This window comes from Rhinopithecus roxellana, chromosome 12 (genome assembly GCF_007565055.1).
Source record: "Rhinopithecus roxellana isolate Shanxi Qingling chromosome 12, ASM756505v1, whole genome shotgun sequence".
Lineage (NCBI taxonomy): Eukaryota > Metazoa > Chordata > Mammalia > Primates > Cercopithecidae > Rhinopithecus > Rhinopithecus roxellana.
In genome coordinates this window covers 94,064,491-94,086,777 of record NC_044560.1, presented here as the reverse complement: position 1 = coordinate 94,086,777, position 22,287 = coordinate 94,064,491, and the positions used below count along the sequence as shown (strand labels likewise).

Genomic DNA, 22,287 nt, shown 5'->3' with positions numbered 1-22,287 from the left:
CTGATTCAACTCTCCTAATTGGCCTGTGCAGAAGACAAATGATCTTACAGAATTAGAGTGGATTATCATAAGCTTAACCAACTGGTGACTCCAACTGCACCTGCTATACTAGACATGGTTTCATTGCTTGAACAAATGAACACATCCTCTGGTACCTGGTATGCGTCTATTGATCTGGGAAATACCTTTGCCACCTCTGTCTATAAAGCCTACCAGAAACTGTTTTCTTCCAGCTGGAAGGTCAGAAATATACCTTCGCCACCCTACCTCAGGGGTACATCCACTCGCAGTCCTGCCATAATTTAGTTTTCAGGGATCTTGATCATCTTTTCATTCTACAAGATAGCTCACTCTTCCATTACATAGATGACATTATGCTAATTGGTCCTAGTGAGCAAGAAGTATACTTGAGACTTAGTGGTAAGACATTTGCATGTCAGAGGGTGGGAAATAAATGCTACTAAAATTCAGGAGTCTTTTACGCAGTAGAATTTCTAGAGGGCTAGTGGTGTGAGACATATCCCTTCTAAGGTAAAAAATAAGTTGTAGCATTTGGCCCCTCCTACAACCAAGAAAGAGGCACAATACCTGGTGGGCCTCTTTGGATTTTGGAGGCAACATATTCCCTATTCGGTTGTGTTACTGTGGTCCATTTACAAAGCGACCCCAAAAGTTGCTAGTTTTAAATGAGGCCCAGAACAAAAGAAGACTCTACAATAGGTTGAGCCTGCTGTGCAAGCTGCTCTGCCACTTGGCCCATATGACCCAGCAGATCCTGTGGTGCTTGATGAGTCTATGGCAGATAGGGATGCTGTTGGGAGCCTATTTGGCAGGTGTGCATAGGTGAATCACAGTGCAGGCCTTTGGGATTTTGGAGCAAGGCCTTGACATTATTGGCAGATAACTACAGTCATGAGTCACTTAATGACAGGGATATGTTCTGAGACATGTGTTGTTAGGCGATTTTGTCATTGTGCAAACATCATACAGTTTACTTACACAAACCTAGATATCATAGCCTACTCTACAACTAGGCTATTGCACCTAGGCTATAAACCTGTACAGTATGTTACTGCACTAAATACTGTAGGCAACTGCAACACAGTGGTAAGTATTCATGTATCTAAACCTAGAAAAGTACAGTACAAAATACAGTATTATGATTTTATGGAACCACAGCAGTATATGTGGCCCATCACTGACTGAAACATTACACAGTGCATGACTGTACTCTTCTTTTGAGAGACAGCTCTTAGCCTGCTACTGTGCCTTAGTAGAAACTAAACACCTACCATAGGCCACTAAGTCACCATGTTACCTGAGCTGCCCATCATGAACGAGGTGTTATCCGACTCACCAAGCCATGAAGTTGTGTGTGCATAGCAGCTCCCCATCATCAAATAGAAGTGTTATGTATGTAATAAGGCCAGAGCAGTCCCTAAAGGCACTAGTGAGTTACATGAATAAGTGGCCTAAATGCCCATGGTCGCTCTTGCTACACCGCTTTCTTTCTCTCTCTCAACCTGTACCTGTGGGCTCATGGGGAGTTCCCTATGATCAGTTGACAGAGAAAGAGAAGGCTTGGGCCTGGTTTAAAGATGGTTTTGTACAATACGCAGGCACCACCTGAAAGTAGACAGGTACAGCACTACAGCCCCTCTCTGGGACGTCCTTGAAGGACAGTGCTGAAGGGGAATCTTCCCAGTGTTAGAATGACAGGCAGTGTGCTTGATTCTACACTTTGCTTGGAAGAAGAAATGGCCAGATGTGTGATAATATATTGATTCATGGGCTATAACCAATGGTTTGGCTGGATGGCCAGGGACTGGGAATGAATATGGTTGGAATATTGGTGACAAAGAAATCTGGGGAAGGAGTATGTGGAGAGACTGCTCTGAATAGGCAAAAGACATGAAGATATTTGTGTTCCATATGAATGCTCACCAAAAGATGACCTCTGCAGAGGAAGATTTTAATAACTAAGCAAATAGGGTGATCCATTTTGTGGTTATCAGTCAGCCTCTTTCCCCAGCCACCCATGTCAACACCCAATGGGCTCACGAACAAAGTGGCTATGGTGGCAGGGATGGAGGTTATGTGTAGCTTAGCAGCATGGACCTCCACTCACCAAGGTCAACCTGGCTATAGCCACTTCTGAGTGTTCAATCTGCCAAGAGCAGAGACCAACACTGAGCCCCCGATATAGGACCATTCCCCAGGATGATCAGCCAGCTACCTGGTGGCAGGTTGATTATAATGGACCGTTTCCATTATGAAAGGAGCAACATTTTGTCCTTACTGGAATAGACATTTACTCTGGATACAGATTCACCTTCCCTACATGCAATGCTTCTGTCAGCTACCATCCAGGGACTTTCATCTTGCCTTATTCACCATTGTGGCATTCTATGCCGCATTGCTTCTATCCAGGAAACTCACCTCACAGCCAAAGAAGTGCAACAGTGGGCCCATGCTCATGGAATTCATTGATCTTGTCATGTTCCCCGCAATCCTGAAGTAGCTGGCTTGCTAGAATGGTGGAATGGCCTTTTGAAGACTCACTTACAGAGCCAGCTAAGTGGCAATACTTTGCAAGGCAGAGGCAAGGTTCTCCAGAAGGCTGTATGTGCTCTGAATGAATGTCCAACATACAGTACTGTTTCTCCCATAGTCAGGATTTATGGTCCAGGAATCAAGGGGTAGAAATGGGAAGGGCACCACACACTAATTCCCTAGTGATCCGCTAACAAAAACTTTGCTTCCTGTTTCTACAAAGGTATGCTCTGCTGGATCCAGAGGGAGGACTGCTTCCACCAGGAGAGACAATTGAACTAAATTCCATTGAACTAGAAGTTAAGACTGCCATCCAACCACTTTGGGCTCCCCTCATGCCTCTGAGTCAACAGGCCAATAAGGGAGTTATGGTGTTGGCTGGGGACTACCATGACAACCATGGGGAAATCTGACATAAAAGAGGTAAGAAAGAATATGTCTGGAACACAGGAGATCCCTTAGGATGTCTCAGTATTACTGTGTCCTGTGGTTAAAGTCAATGGAAAACTACAACAACCCATACCAGGCAGGACTATGAATGGCCCAGCCCCTTTAGGAATGAAGGTTTGGCTTACCTCCCCTCCGCCCCCAAACCAACCCTGGCCTCCTAGGTTAAGAACCAAGACCAGCTGAGGTTCTTGCTGAAGGCAAAGGGAATACAGAATGGGTAGTTGAAGATGGTAGTTTTAAGTATGAGCTACAACCATGTCATCAGTTACAGAAAAGAAGACTGTTATTGTCGTATTTCATTCCTATTTAAAAAAAAAAAAAAATGTGTGTGTGTATACATATATTAAACAAATATCTTTGTTTTATTTCCTTTGTTACCCCTTATCATGTAACATAAGATGTATTGACTTTATACTAGTATTATAAGTACTAGTATTGTTAATACTTAAAATACATCTTAGTATTTTAAGTATGGGATATCAGAAGACTACACATCACTCACAGACTACTTTGTCTTCTGGAAAAGGGATTACTGCATTTTTTGTTGCATGCAGGATGGTTGTATCATGTTAAGTGGAATTATGACCTTGTTATTGTCATTATTTGGATACTAACTATGGTTTAAGGAGATACATATGGATGCCAAGTTCCCAAGGAGCAGACTTGTAATGGTTAATTTTATATGTCAACTTGACTGGGTTAAGGGATGCCCAGACAGCTGGTCAAACATTATTTCTGGGTGAGTCTATGCTGGTGTTCCCAGAGGAGATTAGCATTTGCATCAGCAGAATGAGTAAAAAAGATCCACTGACACTAGTGTGAGCAGTTATCATGTAATCCATTAAGGGTCCACCTGAGTAAAACCAAAAGGCAACTGGGCACAGTGGCTCACGCCTGTAATCCTAGAGCCTTGGGAAGCCCAGGTGGGCAGATCACGAGGTCAGGAGTTTGAGACCAGCTTGGCCAACATGGTGAAACCCTGTCTCTACTAAAAATACAAAAAATTAGCTAGGCATGGTGGCAGGTGCCAGTAATCTCAGCTACTCAGGAGGCTGAGGCAGGGGAATTGCTTGAGCCTGGGAGGTGGAAATTGCAGTGAGCCGAAACTACGTCACTGCGCTCCAGCCTGGGCAACAGAGTGAGACTCTGTCTCAAAAAAAAAAAAAGACAGAGGAAGAAAGAGTTTTCTCCCTCCCTTCTTGAGCTATGACACCCATCTTCGTTTGCCCTTGAACATCAGAGCTCCTGATTCTCAGGCCTTCACACTCCAGGACTTATACTAGCAGTTCCCTGCACCACCCCCGACCCACTTCCGGTTCTCAGGCCTTCAGCCTTGGACTGCTAGTTACCCTCATTCTCAGGCCTTTGAATTTGGACTGAATCACACCACATACTTTTCTAGTTCTTTAGCTTGCAGAAAGCATAATGTGGGACTTCTTGGCCTCTGCAATCATGTGAGCCAATTTCCATAATGAACCTCTATTAGGGTTTTCAAGAGAAACAGAACAAATAGATTATATATTTGTTCTGTTTCTCTTGAAAACCCTAATAGAAGTGGTGAGAAATGGACAACTGTCCTCAGCCCAGATATAACAACATCAGGGTTTGTGTTTGTCCAGGAGGGTAGGCTACTCCCTCTTCACTCTCAGAAGAAGTCCCCCTCCACCTTTATCTCAGACTCATACACTGAGAAAGGAGTGTCACAGTGGCTATCTTCCCTTATTAGCTCCTGCCTCCAGGGAGGTAGGAGGGAAAGGGAACATGAGCTGTTCTTTCCTGGGGTCTGCATGGCTCCTCTTTCAGCTCTGCTCCTATTTTCCCATACTTTCATTTAAAAAGATTTTTTAAATTCTACTTATTTTCTTTTCTTTTTATTTCTTTTTTTAAAAAAATTTGTATCTTTGTTGACAGTACAACATGAACATAATTTCCACATTTTTAAAAAATCCACATAACTCTTTTAATAAATAAAGCATATTCAGGGCTTAGATTTTAAATCACATATACAGGTGAGAGAAAACTTCTGGGCCTAAACAGGTAACAGTGAAGCAACAACTGCTGGAAGGAGTGGTGTGCCACATATGCCTTAAGCCTCAACAGTGGGAACTGCAGGGCCGAGAATACCAAACACATCACCTCTAGGCCAGACGGAGAGCAGAGACCCAGGAAGCCCATGCAGCCACCATCTGCCCCCTCCCCTAGTGCTGCAGAACCAAACGGATGCTGTGTTACTTTCAGATGAACTGGAGGTGGGTCCTGATCATAGTACATGAAGCTTTCCGCCATTGTGAACAATTAGGCAAGGTGTTAGTGACAGAGGGGCATCACTGATAAATAACAGAGCAATATTGGGGCAGTAAAGAGGAAGCTACAGAAACATTCGTGTTTCTTCAAATATCAGAATCTTCCACATCACAGCAGGAGAGCCGAGAACGAGCTCTACCTCCTGAAGGCTTAGTCCTAAAACTTCCTATTGGCATTTGCACCAAACAAGGCTCCCCGGACTTCTGGCATCATCTGCTGGGCTATGAGATCCAGCCGGCTTTCTGGGGTGTTGGAAACCTTTATTTTATGATCCCCATTATAGATCTCAACTCCACCAGCTATGTCCTCTGGCAGGTAGGACTCCTGGTCAATTTGGACATCAACATTGTTTTTGGTGGCAATTTTGTACATAGGGATTGCCTTTTGCACCACAGCCTTTACCAGAGGGAAGTCTTGTTTCCCGCAACGAACAATCATTTGGTGCTCCAGCAACTGGTACAAACCCTGGAGAACCAGTCCATCTAGCAGCACTTGGTACCTGGGTGTATCTTTCACCACCTTGCTGAGTCTCTGTTTTGCTTCATTTAGCAGGTCTGTGATAAGGTCATCTCTCGCTCTGAGGATTTTGAGCCTTGCTTGATTCATCAAATTGGACATCTGAATTTCCTTCTGCTGCTCAATCTGTTTCTCTTTCTTCTCATAGTATTCCATAATCTTTAGTCTTTGGGTTTACACAAGTCGACCTTTCTCTATGTCGAACTCTTCTTCTGCCTTTGCATCTATTTCTTCTGCTTTCTAATTGGCTTCTTGTTCAATGAAAGCCATCATATGCTTTACCTGCTTTTGCGTGTCAGCATCCCTGAGAGCCATGGCAAGAGCAACGCTGGCCGGAGAGCAGCAGGCTGGAGTTTAGGTTTGAATGGGGAAGGTGGGAGGATTAGGCAGAGGAAACCCTTGCGCAGATCTTTACTTTATCAATTTCCTTTACTTTATCAATTTCCACACTTTCTAAGCAAGCCTTGGCTTCAAAATGACTACAGTCAGGTTTTCCAAATGAGTGCAATGTTTTATAGATGTCTTTCCTCTGCACAGCCAAAGTAAAAAGTATGAGCAATTCTACTAAACTGAGTCTGAAGCCCAGACACCCCTCACAGCCTCCCTCTGGAACTGGGCAGTAATGCTTCCATCTCAGCAGTCATGCTGTCTTTGGGAAAATACACTATTTCACTGGGTGCCTGGCAGCATGGGTCTCTGCTTTATCCCAGTCTGCCCCTATGTCTGTGCTTTGGTGGGTATCTCAATCTCTATTTTTAGCTAGGTTCCTCACATTGTTAACAGAGCAATGGGTGTAACCCTGAATCAAGACCAGGGCCTATCCTGGGAGTCTTCTTACCTGCTCATTCCCATGCCCCAAGCTCCGGGTGTCAAGAATTTGACAGGGATGCTCAATAAATGAAAAATAAGAACCTTAAACCCAACCAACATCATACATGGCAACCCAAACCTTCTCCAGGACTCAGTCTATTACCAAAGTTCTATGCTATCCATAATAACCTAGATGTAGGCCAAAACCAAATCACAGTAACTAATACCCTTCATCCAGTCTCTTCCTCTAGACTAGTTACTGTTTGTTTTTTGTTTGTTTTTATTTTTTTTTTTTATTTTTTATTTTTTATTTTTCGAGACGGAGTCTTGCTCTGCTGCCCAGGCTGGAGTGCAGTGGCCGGCTCTCAGCTCACTGCAAGCTCCGCCTCCTGGGTTCACGCCATTCTCCTGTCTCAGCCTCCCGAGTAGCTGGGACTACAGGCGCCCGCCTCGTCGCCCGGCTAGTTTTTTGTATTTTTTAGTAGAGACGGGGTTTCACCGTATTAGCCAGGATGGTCTCGATCTCCTGACCTCATGATCCGCCCGTCTCGGCCTCCCAAAGTGCTGGGATTACAGGCTTGAGCCACCGCGCCCGGCCTGTTTGTTTTTAAAACAGGGTCTTGCTCTGCCACCCAGGCTGGAATGCATGGCACAATCATGGCTCACTACAGCCTCAGCCTCCCAGGCTCAAGAAATCCTCCCACCTCAGCCTCCCAAGTAGCTGGGACTACAGGTGCAAGTCACCACACCTGGCTTAGACTGGTTGCTCTTTGAAGGCCACTGGAACACTGTCCCCAAGACAGATCAGCCTAACACAAAGAAAGTTATCAATAAGCGTTTAGTGAATTTGACTTTTCCTCCTTACACTACAGAGCCGCACCTACAATTCCCTAAAAACACTTTTCCAACATTTCTTCTCTTACGTAACAAACCCAGTCTCCTGTAATCTAAGTTTTTTTCATTCAGACAAGCATTTACGTAGGTCACTGAAGAAAAACAATACAGATATCCCTTGCCTTCGACATGCAGTCACAGGAGAAATAAATGACACTCAATTAAGTTATAGTGTAGTATCATGATTCTTGGCCAAAAGAAAGAGTAAATGTCAGCAGTAAATATGAATGATATAGTGAGGTACTACAAAGAACTTTAAAGTAAAAGAGGTAAGGTTGCCCCCTATAGTGGGCATCTATTTTGGCTGCCTGCCATCCAATCACCCTTTTCAAGGAAGGTCGCTCCTTCCCTACTCTCAGTCCATATGTTTATGTAATAGTTAACTCCACCCCAAACTCCAAGGGTCAACTTCTGACCCAGGCATGACCATTAAAGCATCACCTTCCCCTGGTCACAGTGATCAGTTCCAGAATGGACCCATGACCTACTCATATCAGCGAGATGAAATGATTCTTTTGTGAGAACAATTAGAAGAGAGGCAGTCCATATTTTAGCTGTACTTTAGCCCAGAGGGATAGCTCCAGCCGTCTTGTAGCACAAAGGGAAAGAAAGCCTGTCTCTGAATGGAGCCAACACAGTCTGTAGCTACCATATCTAACACTACCATGTCTGAAGTCAAACTTTTCAGCTCCATGAGCCAAAAAATGCTCTTTTCTTAAGCTGAAATTGACTGCTTAGCTATAAAATCAATCTATAATACATGTAATCAGACCTTGGTAAAGTTACTTCAAAACATTTTATTTAATTGTTCCCAAGTCACCTGGCTCTTTAGGGAGTTGGTCAGTCAAGGAAGCCATATGTTAAGTGGGGACACAGGTTTTAGAGCCAGACATTCATGGAGCTGACTCTGGCTTCTTAACCTTTCTGAGTGTTAGTTTCTTCATCTGTTAAATGTAGATAACAATAGTGTCATGCAATTTTTTTTTTTCGTATCTGAGGGCAGATTCTGTGAGCACAAAAAGACTACTTATAGCAGCTTAGGTTTTAAGTTAATATTTAATTTATTAATTTAAAACTCAATACCTAGGTTTATTTAAGTCTTAAAATTCAGTTCATAAGTATACTATTCTATCTGTAAGTCTATTATATATAATCTATTATATAGATTTACAGATAGAATAGTATACTTATAAACTGAGCTTATATAAAATAATAATTAAGTTTAAGGGGATCTTTTATCACTGTTCAAGTAACTCAGGTAGAACTATCTAAACTCTTTTAAACAGTCTCACTTATAAGCTTATGCAACATAATTATATTAGAATTTTAAACTGAATTTGTAAATTTCATATATTCTTTTTTCATTTTATACCTGTCATATGCCTAACCAGTCAAGTTCCATCACTGAGGAGGCAGGACTAGATTGCAACTCTGACTCTGATGGACAGAGCAGCATGTGGAGGCTCGCATGGTGAATTTTAGCTCCAGAATGACTGCAGGAATAAGTCAGGAATCCTGTGAGGACCCACAGACCCTCTGAAGGAAGTGAACTGCTCCTGCAGGACCTGGGAGACACCCCAAATACTGTGAGTGCCCAAACTGCGGAAGTGGGAAAGGGAGATCCTCTGCCCCTGAACACATGCTGCCACTAGGGAAACTGAAGATCTAGTTTTTGGGAGAAGATTTCGACCTTACTTGGAGCTGAGTCAATTTAGAGAGCCGAGTGAAATACAGGGGTAGAAGAAGCAGTGGGAAAGGCCCTGGGAGCTCGCTGAGTCCCCAAGCAGGCCATTCCTGCCTGGCATCACAGGACTTGTTTGAGAGGGTGGCCAGAGGTGCAGGAAAAATGCCACGGAGAGAAGAAAGTCTCCAGATGCACTTTGTAACAATTTGAAGCATTTGAGAAGCCTCCTGACCAGAACTTGGGGGAGGGTGTGAATCCTGCTTGCAGACTTCACGGGTTGGGGAAGAACTCAAGCCCTTTTCTTTCAAACCTGGGAGGCAGGTAGCCTGGGGCAAGTTCCCAGCCCTGCTTACCCATTGCCTGGAAACAGACTCGGTGCCATTAGTGGGGCATAGTGGGAGTGAGACCGGCCCTTTGGATTGTGTGGGAGCTGGATGAGGCTTGTGACTGCCAGCTTTCCCCCACTTCCCGGACAACCTGTGTGACTCAGCAGAGGCAGCCATAATCCTTCTAGGAACATAGCTCCATTGACCTGGGAACCTCACTTCCATCCCCCACAGAAGCCACAGCAAAACCCACCCAAGGAGAGTCTGAGCTCAGACATCCCTAGCCCTGCCCACACTGATGGTCCTTCCCTACCCACCCTGGTAGCTGAAGACAAAGGACATATACTCTTGAGAGTTCTAGGGCCCCACCCACCACCAGTTCCTCTTTATACTACCACAGTTGATGCTCTCTAGAAAGCACACCCTCCCAGCAGAAGGCCAGCCAGCACAAAAATAGAGCATTAAGCCACAAAAGCTAAGAACCCTCATAGAGTCCATTTCACCACCCTGCCACCTCCACTGGAACAGGAGCTGATATCCACAGCTGAGAGACCCAAAGATGGTTCACATCACAGGACTCTGTGAAGAAAACCCCCAGTATTACCACAGAGCCTGGTAGACTTGCTGGATGACTAGACCCGGAAGAGAGATGACAATCACTACAGCTCGGCTCTCAGGAAGCCACATCCATACAGAAGGGGGGAAAGTACTACATCAAAGGAACACCCCATTGGACAAAAGAATCTGAACAACTGCCTCTAGCCCTAGACCTTCCCTTTGACAGAGCCTACCCAAATGAGAAGGAACCATAAAAGCAACCCTGTAATATGACAAAACAAGACTCTTAAACACCCCCCAGAAGTCACAGTAGCTCACCAGCAATGAATCCAAACCAAAAAGAAATCCTTGATTTACCTGAAAAAGAATTCAGGAGGTTAGTTATTAAGCTAATCAGGGAGGCACCAGAGAAAGGTGAAGCCCCATGCAAGGAAATCCAAAAAACGATACAAGAAGTGAAGACGGAAATATTCAAGAAAATAGATAGCATAAAAAAAAAACAATCAAAACTTCAGGAAACATTGGACACACTTAGAGAAATGCAAAATGCTCTGGAAAGCCTCAGCAATAAAATTGAACAAGTAGAAGAAAGAAATTCAGAGTTCAAAGACAAGGTCTTCAAATTAATCCAATCCAACAAAGACAAAGAAAAAAGAATAAGAAAACATGAATAAAGCCTTCAAGAAGTCTGGGATTATGTTAAACCACCAAACCTAAGAATAGTTGGTGTTCCTGAGCAAGAAGAGAAATCTAAAAGTTTGGAAAACGTATTTGGGGGAATAATCAAGGAAAACTTCCCCAGCCTTGGTAGAGACCTAGACATCCAAATACAAGAAGTGCAAAGAACAACTGGGAAGTTCATTGCAAAATATCGTCAACTGGGCACATTGTCATCAGGTTATCTAAAGTTAAGATGAAGGAAAAAATCCTAAGAGCTGTGAGACAAAAGCACCAGGTAGCCTATAAAGGAAATCTTATCAGATTAACAGCAGATTTCTCAGCAGAAACCCTATAAGTTAGAAGGGATTGGGGCCCTATCTTCAGCCTCCTCAAACAAAACAATTATCAGCCAAGAATTTTGTATCCAGCAAAACTAAGCACCATACAGAAGGAAAGATACAGTCTTTTTTAGACAAATGCTGAGAGAATTTGCCATTACCAAGCCACCACTATAAGAACTGCTCAAAGGAGTTCTAAATCTTGAAACAAATTCTGGAAACACATGAAAACAAAACCTCTTTAAAGCATAAATCTCACAGGACCTATAAAACAACAACAACAAGGTACACAGGCAACAAATAGCATGATGAATGGAATGGTACCTCACATCGCAATACTAATATTGAATGTAAATGGCCTAAATGCTCCACTTAAAAGATACAGAATCACAGAATGGATAAGAATTAACCAACCAATTATCTGCTACCTTCAAGAGACTCACCTAACATATAAGGACTCACATAAACTTAAAGTAAATGGGTGGGAAAAGGCATTTCATGCAAATGGACACCAAAAGCGAGCAGGGGTAGCTATTCTTATATCAGACGAAACAAACTTTAAAGCAACAGCAGTTAAAAAAAGACAAAGAGAGACATTATATAATGGTAAAAAGCCTTATTCAACAGGAAAATATCACAATTCTAAACATATATGCACCTAACACTGGGGCTCCCAAATCTGTAAAACAATTACTAATAGACCTAAGAAATGAGATAGACACCAACACAATAATAGTAGGGGACTTGAATACTCCACTGACAGCACTAGATAGGTCAAGACAGAAAGTCAACAAAAAATCAATGAATTTAAACTATACCTTGGAACAAATGTAATTTACAGATATATACAGAATATTCCATCCAACAACCCCAGAATACACATCCTATACAACAGTGCATGGACCTTTCTCCAAGACAGACCGTATGATAGGCCACAAAAGGAGCCTCAATAAATTTAAGAAAATTGAAATTATGTTAAGCACTCTCTCAGACCACAGTGGAATAAAACTGGAAATCATCTCCTAAAGAAACCTTCAAAACCATGCAAATACATTGAAATTAAATAAACTGCTCCTGAATGATCACTGGGTCAAAAACAAAATCAAGATGGAAATTTAAAAATTCTTTGAACTGAACAACAATAATGACACAACCTATTAAAACCTCTGGGATACAGTAAAGGCAGTGCTAAGAGGAAAGTTCATAGCCCTAAATGCCTACATCAGAAAGACTGAAAGAGCACAAACTGACATTCTAAGGTCACACTTCAAGGAACTAGAGAAACAAGAACAAACCAAACCCAAATTCAGTAGAAGAAAGGAAATAACCAAGATCAGAGCAGAATTAAATGAAATTGAAACAAAAAAATACAAAAGATAAATGAAACAAGAAAATGGTTCTTTGAAAAGATAAATAAAATGGATAGATCATTAGCAAGATTAACCAAGAAAAAAAGAGAGAAAATCCAAACAACCTCAATAAGAAATGAAATGGGAGATACTACAACTGACACCACAGAAATACAAAAGATCATTCAAGGCTACTATGAACACCTTTATGCACATAAACTAGAAAACCTAGAGGAGATGGATAAATTCCTGGAAAAGTACAACCCTCCTAGCTAAATCAGAAAGAATTAGATACCCTGAACAGACCAATAGCAAGCAGCAAGATTAAAGTGGTAATTAGAAAGTTACCAACAACAACAAAAAAGTACAGGACCAGACAAATTCACAGGAGAATTCTACCGGACATTCAAAGAAGAATTGATACCAATCCTTTTGACACTATTCTACAAGACAGAGAAAGAAGGAACCCTCCCTAATTCTTTCTATGAAGCCAGCATCACCCTAATACCAAGACCAGGAAAGGACATAACCAAAAAAGAAAACTGCAGACTGATATCCCTGATTAGCATATACGCTAAAATCCTTAACAAAATACTAGCTAACTGAATCCAACTACATATCAAAAAGATAATCCACCATGATCAGGTGGGTTTCATATCAGGGATGCAAGGATGGTTTAACATAGGCAAGTCAATAAATGTGATACATCACATAAACAGAATTAAAAACAAAAATCACATGATCATCTCAATAGAGGCAGAAAAAGCATTTGACAAAATCCAGGATCCATTTATGATTAAAACTCTCAGCAAAATCAGCATACAAGGGACATATCTCAATGTGATAAAAACCATCTATGACAAACCCACAGCCAACATAATACTGAATGGGGAAAAGTTGAAAGCATTCCCTCCGAGAACTGGAACAAGGATGCCCACTCTCACTATTTCTCTTCAACATAGTACTGGAAGTCCTAGCCAGAACAATCAGACAAGAGAAAGAAATAAAGGGCATCCAAATTGGTAAAGAGGAAGTCAAACTGTCACCATTGCTGACGATATGATTGTTTACCTCAAAAACCCAAAGACCCCTGCAGAAAGCTCCTTGAACTCATTAAAGAATTCAGCAAAGTTTCCGGATACAAGGTTAATGTACACAAATCAGTACCTCCTCTATACACCAACAGCAACCAAGCAGAGAACCAAATCAAGAACTCAATCCCTTTTACAATAGCTGCAAAAATAAATAAATAAATAAAATACTTAGGAATATACATAACCAAGGAAGCAAAAGACCTCTACAAGGAAAACTACAAACACTGCTAAAAGAAATCATAAATAACACAAACAAGTGGAAACACATCCAATGCTCATGGATGGATAGAATCAATATTGTGAAAATGACCATACTGCCAAAAGGAATCTACAAATTCAATGCAAAACCACCATCATTTGTCACAGAATTATTAAAAAAAATTCTAAAATTCATATGGAACCAATAAAGAGCCCACATAGACAAACCAAGACTAAGCAAAAAGAACAAATCTGGAGGCATCACACTCCCTGATTTCAAACTATACTATAAGGCCATAGTCACCAAAATAGCATAGTACTGGTATAAAAATAGGTACATAGACCAATGGAACAGAATAGAGAACACAAAAATAAATCCAAATACTTACAGCCAACTGATCTTCAACAAAGCAAACAAAAACATAAGGTGGGGAAAGGACACCCTTTTCACCACATGGCATGGGAATAACTAGCTAGCCACAAGCAGGAGAATGAAACTGGATCTTCATATCTCACCTTATACAAAAATCAACCCACGATGGATTAAGGACTTAAATCTAAGACCTGACACTAGAAAAATACTAGAAGATAACATTGGAAAACCCCTTCTAAACATTGGCTTGGGCAAGGATTTCATGACCAAGAACCCAAAAGCAAATGCAATAAAAACAAAGATAAATAGCTGGAACTGAATTAAACTAACGAGCTTTTGCATGGTAAAAGGAATGGTCCGCAGAATAAAGAGACAACCCACAGAGTGGGAAAAAAATCTTAACAATCTATGCATTTGACAAAGGACTAATATCCAGAATCTGCAACGAACTCAAACAAAGCAGCAAGAAATGAAACAAACAATCCCATCAAAAAGTGGGCTAAGGACATGAATAGACAATTCTCAAAAGAAGATATATAAATGCCCAACACACATGAAAAAATGCTTGACATCACTAATGATCAGGGTAATGCAAATCAAAACCACAAGGTGATATCACCTTACTCCTGCAAGAATGGCCATAATCAAAAAGTAAAAAACAGTAGATGTTGGTATGGATGAGATGACCAGGGAACATTTCTACACTGCTAGTGGGAATGTAAACTAGTACAACCACTACGGAAAACAGTATGGAAATTCCTTAAAGAACTAAAAGCAGAACTACCATTTGATCCAGCAATCCCACTACTGGGTATTTACACAGAGGAAAAGAAGTCATTATATGAAAAAGATAACTTGCACACACGTTTATAGCAGCACAATTCGCAATTGCAAAATCGTGGAACAAACCCAAATGCCCATCAATCGATGAGTGAATAAAGAAACTGTGGCATATATATGCAATGGAATACTACTCACCTAGAAAAAGGAATGAATTAACAGCATTTGCAGCGACCTGGATGAGATTGGAGACTGTTATTCTAAGTGAAGTAACTTAGGAATAGAAAACCAAACATTGTATGCTCTCACTGATATGTGGGAGCTAAGCTGTGAGGATACAAAGGCATAAGAATGATACAATGGACTTTGGGGACTTAGGGAGAAGGGTGGGAGGGGGTAAGGGATAAAAGATAACAAACAGGGTGCAGTGTATACTGCTCGGGTGATGGGTGCACCAAAATCTCACAAATCACCATTAAAGAACTTACTCATGTAACCAAACACCACTTGTACCCCAAAAACCTATGGAAAAAATTTCTTTAAATTATAAATTAAAAAAAAAAAATTCCATCCCTGATAAGCAAATCCTTCCCAATTACTCAACTAAAAGTTATTATGTATATTAAACATGCAAATTTATTAGGTCTAATTGTCAAGTATTCTAATACTATTTATAACCCTAATTAAATTTTCATACACCTCACAGGTCTAATTGATCAAATTAAGTTAATCTATGGGATTCTTCAATATGCCATATTACATTAAAATTACACTTTAAGTACCATAGTCCCCCACATATGAACTTATTATAAACACAAAATTATTAACATAATAGGTTTGATTTATTTATCATCTCTGTTTTTAATTCTAAGCCTTTTCAGGTTTGAAAAGTCACTTACTCACTGAGTTCTAGCATCTCCAGGGAGTTCGGATTACTAGGTCAAGAATTCACAACCATGATAGAGTTACCAACTCAGGGGGCCAAGCTGAGGTGACTGGCTCAACAGTTCATGGCTGTGAGATAGTTACCTTGTCAGGAAAACTGAGGTTGACATCTTAAACAAGTTGAAGCTATAGAGTTGAGAATTTGTTAACACAACACAATTGGTTAGAGATTTGACACTGGGGAGCAGGATCTGAGCTTTGCAGGCTTTCAGAATGATTCTACCTGAGCTACATCTGGATACAGTGAGTCGTTTTCATAGTCACCATGACAACAGGGGCCTTCTAGTCCATATCCTTCTACAGGATTCAAATTGCACCCTTCTGTAATTCATCTGGTCAAAGTTTGTAACCTAACTCAGGTTGCAAGAATGGAAACTTCTACCACAATTTGAGTAGATATATGAGCCTCTTAAGATTCACAAATGTCTCACCAATAAGGCCAGTGTGTTTGCTACTTCTCACTCACTGGATCCAATCAGCATAATGATATAAATGTAATGGACTAGTGTGATATCTTGTGGAAAAGAAAATCAATCAAAGTCTCTCCAAACAAGATTATGACACAAAGCTGGAGACTTGATATACCACTGAGGTAGGACACTAAAGGTATATTGCTGGCCCTGCCAACTGAAGGCAGATTGTTTCTTGTGGCCCTTATGGACAGGTATGGAGAAAAAGCATTTGCCAAATCAATGGCTGCATACTAGGTACCAGGAGATGTGTTAATTTGCTCAAGCAATGAAACCACATCTGGTACAGCAGCTGCAATTGGAGTCATGACTTGGTTAAGCTTACGATAATCCACTGTCATTCTCCAAGATCCATCTGTCCTCTGCACAAGTCAAATAAGAGAGTTAAACAAGGATGTGGTGGGAATCACCACTCCTGCATCTTTCAAGTCCTTGATGGTGAAACTAATCTCCACAGATTAGTTTCTAATCTGTGGAGCTCTAATGGCTTCCATTAGAATCCACAGATTCCATTTCTAATCTGTGGAGCTCTAATGGCTCTAATGGCAGCTCTAATGGCTTCCATTTGGCCTTTCCCACCATAATAGCCCTCACCCTACCAGTCAGGGAGCCAATGTGGGGGTTCTGCCAGCTGCTAAGTATGTCTATGCCAATTATGCATTCTGGCACTGGAGAAACGACCACAGGCTACATCTTTCTGCTATGTTGGATGCTTTCTGCTATGTTGGATGCTTCCTCAAACACTGGACTCCAGGTTCTTCAGTTTTAGGACTTGGACTGGCTCTCCTCGCTCCTCAGCTTGCAGACAGCCTATTGTGGGACCTTGTGATTATGTATATAAAAAGTATAAATGTGAGTGTAGGTAAGTTAGGGGAAACCTCCAGAAGTATAAAATATAACTTTCAAACCAACTGTAGATATCTTCTGGATCTTTGTGGTCAGAAAAAAGAAAAGAGAAAAAAAAGAGAGAAAAATCAAACCAGCTATAGATAAATGTTAATAGGTTAAAGTTAAACATAGAAAAACACATTTCTATGTAAAGGAAGGAGAAGGAAAAAAATAGAAAAATTAATTTCCAGTTCTGATATTACCTTGTTGATTTTCTGTCCAGATGATCTGTCCAATGTTGACAGTGGGGTGTTGGAGTCCCCATCTATTATTGTATTGTGGTCTCTCTTTAGCTCTAATACACTTTACATATCTGGGTGTTCTGGTGTTGCATGCATATATATTCACAATCTTCTTTCTGAATTGATTCCTTTATCATTATATAATGACCTTTGTCTCTTTTTACTTAAAGTGTATTTTGTCTGATAAAAGTATAGCTATTCTCGCGTGCTTTTGGTTTCCGTTTGTGTAGAATATCTTTTCCCATCCCTTCACTTTCAGTCTATTACATGTTTAAAGGTGAAGTGACTTTCTTGTAAGCAGCATATAGTTCGGCCTTTTTTTTTTTTTTTTTTTTTTTTTTTCCTAATCCATCCAGCTTTTCTATACGTTTTAATTGAAGAATTTGAAACATTTATATTCAGGGTTGCTATTGATAGGTGAGGATTTACTCTCGTCATTTTGTAATTGTTTTCTGATTGTTTTATATATCGTTTGCTCCTTTCTTATTGTTTATTCTTGCAATTTGGTGGTTTTCTGTAGTGATAATGTTTGATTCTTTTTTTATTTGTATATCAACTCTACCAGTGAGTTTTATACCTGTGTTTTCATAAGTGTTGATATCATCTTTTTGCTTGCAGATGTAGAAGTCCCTTAAGCATTTCTTTTAGGACCAGTCTAGTGGTGATGAAGCCCCTCAATTTTTGCTTACGTGAGAAAAACTTTATTTCTCCATTTCTGAAGGATACTTTTGGTGGGTATTCTTGGCTAGTTTTGTTTTGTTTTTTCCTTTAGCATTTTGAATATATGTGTCCTTTCTCTCCTGGTTTGTAAGGTTTATGCTGTTGTTACTATGATGGGAATTCCCTTATATATACTACTTGATGCTTTTCTCTTGTTTTTAGAATTCTCTTTGTCTTTGACTTCTGACAGTTTTTAATATGTCTCAGAAAGGACATTTTGTGGTTGAATCTATCTGGAGACTTTTGAGCTTTCCATATCTGGTTGTTTATATTTCTCTCTCAAGACTTGAGACATTTCCAGTGATTATTTCATTAAGTAGGTTTTCTATGCCTTTGCCAGCTCTTCTTCTGGAGTACCAAAAACACAAATGTTTATTTTCTTGATGATATCCTATATGTCATATAGGCTCCTTTCTTCCTTTCTTCCTTCCTTCCTTTCTTTCTCTTTCTTTCTTTCTTTCTCTTTCTCTTTCTTCCTTCCTTCCTTTTCTTCTTTCTTTCTCTTTCTCTTTCTTTCTCTTTCTTTCTTTCTCTCTCTCTCTTTTTTTTTTTTTTTTTGATTGAGTCTCACTCTGTCACCCAGGCTGGAGTGCAGTGGCACACGATCTTAGCTTGCTGTTACCTCTGCTTCCTGGATTCAAGCAATTCTTGTGCCTCAGCCTCTCAAGTAGCTGGGATTACAGGCATGCACTATCATGCCCAGCTAATTTTTTTGTATTTTTAGTAGAGATGAGGTTTTGCCATGTTGGCCAGGCAGATCTCGAACTTTTGGCCTCAAGTGATCCACCCGCATTGGCCTCCCAAAGTACTGGGATTACAGGCATGAGCCACTGTGCCCGGCTTCCTGAGTTTCCTTAACATCATTATTTTGAATCCCTTTTAAGGCATTTCATAGACTTCCTTTTCTTTGGGGTCTATTATTGAATAATTATTGTGTTCCTTTAGAGGTGTCATGTTTCCTTGCCTATTTTGTTTGTTTATTGTGTCTCTATGTTGATATCTATGCATCTAGTATAATAGTCACTTCTTCCAATTTTATGAAGTAGCTTTCATAGGGGAAGACTTTTTCCTGTAGATGTATCTATAGTATCAATTGGGTAGGGTTGTTCAGTTTTGGTTCTGAGTGAGCGTTATAGTGTAGTGTCTGTATGATTCCTACAGCTGTAATCAGTGTCACCAGTATTTCCAAGTTCCTCATTGACTTAGGCTGTAGTTGTTTGTGAAGGTTGTGGTGAAGCTTTGCTGTAGATATGGATTCTGGGTGGGCCAGTCCTCAGATACCCAGGCAGCGCATGCGAGTATCAGTAGTGGCAGCAGTGACCCTAAATGGATTGTCCTCTGGTCCCTGGACAGCATGCACAGGTGCTGGTGGTAGAGATGGCTGCCCTTGGTGGGCCAGTCCTTGGCCCCAAGATGGCATGTGCACTGGCACCAACGGTGGCAGTGGTAGCAGCAGCCCCAAGCAGTTCAGTCCTTGGGCCCCCAGGCAGTGTGTGGCCCCTCTGCTAAAGGGGGCAGAGTTGCTGTCAGTGATGGTGGCCCTTGGCAGGCAGCTCTCAGACTGAGTGACATGAACTTTGGCTCCTTATGTCCTGGGGGCAATCTCCCTGATGTGCTGGGCTGTCTGTTCCCTGGGGTGTAGGGTACTGAGTGGTCTCAGGTGCCAGGAAAATGGCCACATCACTGGTTCTAGCTGGTGTCAGGACACTGCAGTCCTCTGAGACTTATTCCAGAGGAAAGTCTTAGCTGGCTGGAATTCAAGAAGGAGCTAAAATGAAATGGGCTTAGCTTAACAGAAAACCAGGAAGGACAGACTTGTTCCTTTCACTGATAAGAAAGAGAAAGACCCTTCTCAGAAAAGGAATGGAGTGAAAGTCCTAAATGAAACAAGGAGCTCTACAGAATTTCAAGTACCAGTCCCTTGGGAGCTCTCCAAATGTTCCAGAAGTTCATCAGTTACAGTTTAGGTTTTCCTACCCTGGCACTGGTTTCCACACAGGTTTCTGTTGTGGTATGTTGTGATTCTCTGTATCTACCTGTCTCTCCAGTTTCAGGGGCAATGATTTGCCCTGTGACCTCACTTCTTTTATGGATCTAAGAAGAGCTGTTGATCTTTTAGTTTGTTCAGCTTTTACTTATTGCTAAAACAGAGGGGTGACTTCTAAGCTCCTTACACGTGGAACTAGAAACCAGAATTATTTTTATTCACTCAGCTGCACTATGTCTTTTAATTGCAGAGATTAATCCACTTAAATTTAAAGTAATTACTGATAGGAAAGAACTTATCATTGCCACTTTATTATTATTTCTGTCTCGTAGTTATTTTGTCTCTCTTTTCTTCTCTTGGTGCCCTTCCTTTGTGTTTCACTGATTTTTGTGTGTGTGTTGACTTGCTTTGATTCTTTTCTCATTTTTTTCCTGTGCATCTTCTATGGATATTTTCTTCATGGCTACCATGAGGTTTACATAAACATCTTATAGTTATAACAATCTATTTTAAGCTAATAACAATTTCAATTACATTGAACTCTACTCCTTTACCTCTCCCCCACTTTATCAATGTCACAAATTACATCTTTTTATACTTTGTATGCATCAATGCAGTTTGAGTTTTTGTGTTTTTCTCTCTTAAATTATATACCAGTTATTAAGGGATTTACATACCAACATTACAGTATTACAGTATTCTGTATTTATCTATAGATATACCTCTACTAGTGAGTTGTGTATTTTTGTATTTTTGTACATGTTTGTGTTGCTGTCTAGCATCCTTTAGTTTAAATCTGAGGACTCATCCTAACATTTCCTGTAAGGCAGGTGTTGTGGGAATGAATTCCCTAAGCTTTTGCTTATCTTAGTAAGCTTTTCTTTTCTTTTTTTCTTTCTCTTTTTTTTTTTTTTTTTTTTTTTAGCATTGTCTTGCCATCACCCAGGTTGGAAGGCAGTAGCATGATCATAGCTCACTCTAACCTCAAATTCCTGGGCTTACGTGATCTTCCCACCTCAACCTCTTGAGTAGCTAGGAGTACAGGTTCATGCCATCACACCAGCTTTCTGTGTGTGTGTGTAGAGATAGGGTCTTGCTATGTTGTCCAGGTTATTCTCAAACTCCTGACCTCAAGCAATCCTCCTGCCTTAGCCTCCCAAAGTGCTAGGATTATAGGCATGAGTAACCATACCTGCCTCTCTTTCATTTTTGAAGGACAGTTTTGCTGGATGTAGTGTTCTTGTTTGGCAGGGTGTGTGTGTGTGTGTGTGTGTGTTTCTTTCAGCACTTTAACTACACCATCACATTCCCTCTTGCCTATAAGGTTTCTGCTGAGAAACTCCCTGATAATTTTATAAAGTTTCCTTGTATGCAATGACTTGCTTTTTTCCTGCTAGCTTCAAGACTTTGTCTTTGACTGCTGACAGTTTGATTGTAATGTGTGCTTCTTATTGTGGGCCTCTTTGGTTCATCTTAATTGGAGTTCTTTGAGCTTCTTGGGATTGGACGTCCATTTCATTCCTCAGATTTTGGAAATTTGGGTCATTATTTCTTCAATTACATTCTCAATCCCTTTCTCTCCCTCTTCTTCTGGAACTCACATAATGTGTATATTGATCCACTAGATGGTATCCCATAAATCCCTTGGGATTTTAAAATTTTTCTTCATTCTTTTTTTTCTTTTTGTTCCTCTGACTCACTAAATTCAATCTGTCTTCAAGTTACCTGATTCTTCCTTCTGCTTAAGTCTGCTGTTGAACCCCTGTAGTGAATTTTTCAATTCAGTTATTGTATTCTTTGGTTTCAGAATTTGTTTGGTTCTTTGTTTCTGTCTCTATTGGCATTCTCATTTCATTCACACATTGTTTTTCTGATTTTTCACAGACTGGCTTCATACAGACAAAGACCTTCAATAAGGTCTTGGCTTCAATAAGCAGCCAAGGTAGATTCTGGGAACCTCCGAATCCTTTCGGTGGGGATGTTACTTCTCTGGGCTCATGCTTGCAATTTCCCAATTATAGACCTTTGCCAGTTTGTTGTTACTTTCAGAAGTGCATAATTTCCTGTTCTTTCTAGTGTCTGTCTGAGGTACTGCAGGTTCTCTGGTAGTACTGCAGCAAGTCTCCCTGCTCTCCTTTGTGCTCAGTG

The 22,287-nt window shown here is 40.8% G+C and overlaps 1 long non-coding RNA gene and 1 pseudogene across 1 annotated transcript in view; one reads left to right on the top strand and one right to left on the bottom strand.

Annotated features, from left to right (window-relative positions):
• The window catches only part of LOC115892232, a 56,611-nt gene that overhangs the window by 14,770 nt on the left and 19,554 nt on the right, over positions 1–22,287 (top strand). Inside the window, exon 2 of the long non-coding RNA XR_004052120.1 lies at positions 2,777–2,976. This is a non-coding gene — a long non-coding RNA (uncharacterized LOC115892232). The remainder of the gene's footprint in view (positions 1–2,776; positions 2,977–22,287) is intronic.
• Positions 4,992–6,820, bottom strand: LOC104669014 (annotated as a pseudogene).